Genomic DNA, 643 nt, shown 5'->3' on the forward strand with positions numbered 1-643 from the left:
TCCTTTTTTGTTTTATTGAACTGCGCATTAAAAACCTAGTTATTATTATTTTTTTAAACATTAAAGGGAAGAAAGATAAAACAAAACAAAACAAAATAAAGAAAAAAAATGAAGTAAAAAATACTACCAGGAATATGCAGAGAATGAGTTATTTTTATTTAACATTCTAGAAATCTCACTAGGATTAGTTCCATTATTATTTGTTTTATTAGCATTAGTTGTGATTTTATTTCTTCATAACAATATTCTTAGTGTTGTTAAAAATGTATTTTTAATTGAAGAAGTTTGCTCACAGTGAGTTAAAGATAGAGGCTTAACTAGTAAAGTGTGGGATTAATACCAGTATAGCAGTTTGGCATCATAAAATCTGCTTTTAATGTTCCTCTATGCTTCATTAATAATAAATCAAAAGTAAAAATCATTACACAACTACTATGTACCAGTATTGATTTAGATTGTGTGATTATGATAATAAACAACGGAGAAAAATTTCCATCCTTCTAGTGTGGAAGACAATCAGATAAATAAAGCAAATGTTTATTTGTCTTAAGGCAACATGAAATTGAACACATTTAAAATCCTGATGGTTAATTTTATAGAATTTAAGAGCTTCAGATTGTCAGCTCTAGAGTGAAATAAAGGC

The sequence above is a fragment of the Pteropus medius genome, unplaced genomic scaffold, assembly GCF_902729225.1.
Source record: "Pteropus medius unplaced genomic scaffold, Ma_sr-lr_union100, whole genome shotgun sequence".
Classification (NCBI taxonomy): domain Eukaryota; kingdom Metazoa; phylum Chordata; class Mammalia; order Chiroptera; family Pteropodidae; genus Pteropus; species Pteropus medius.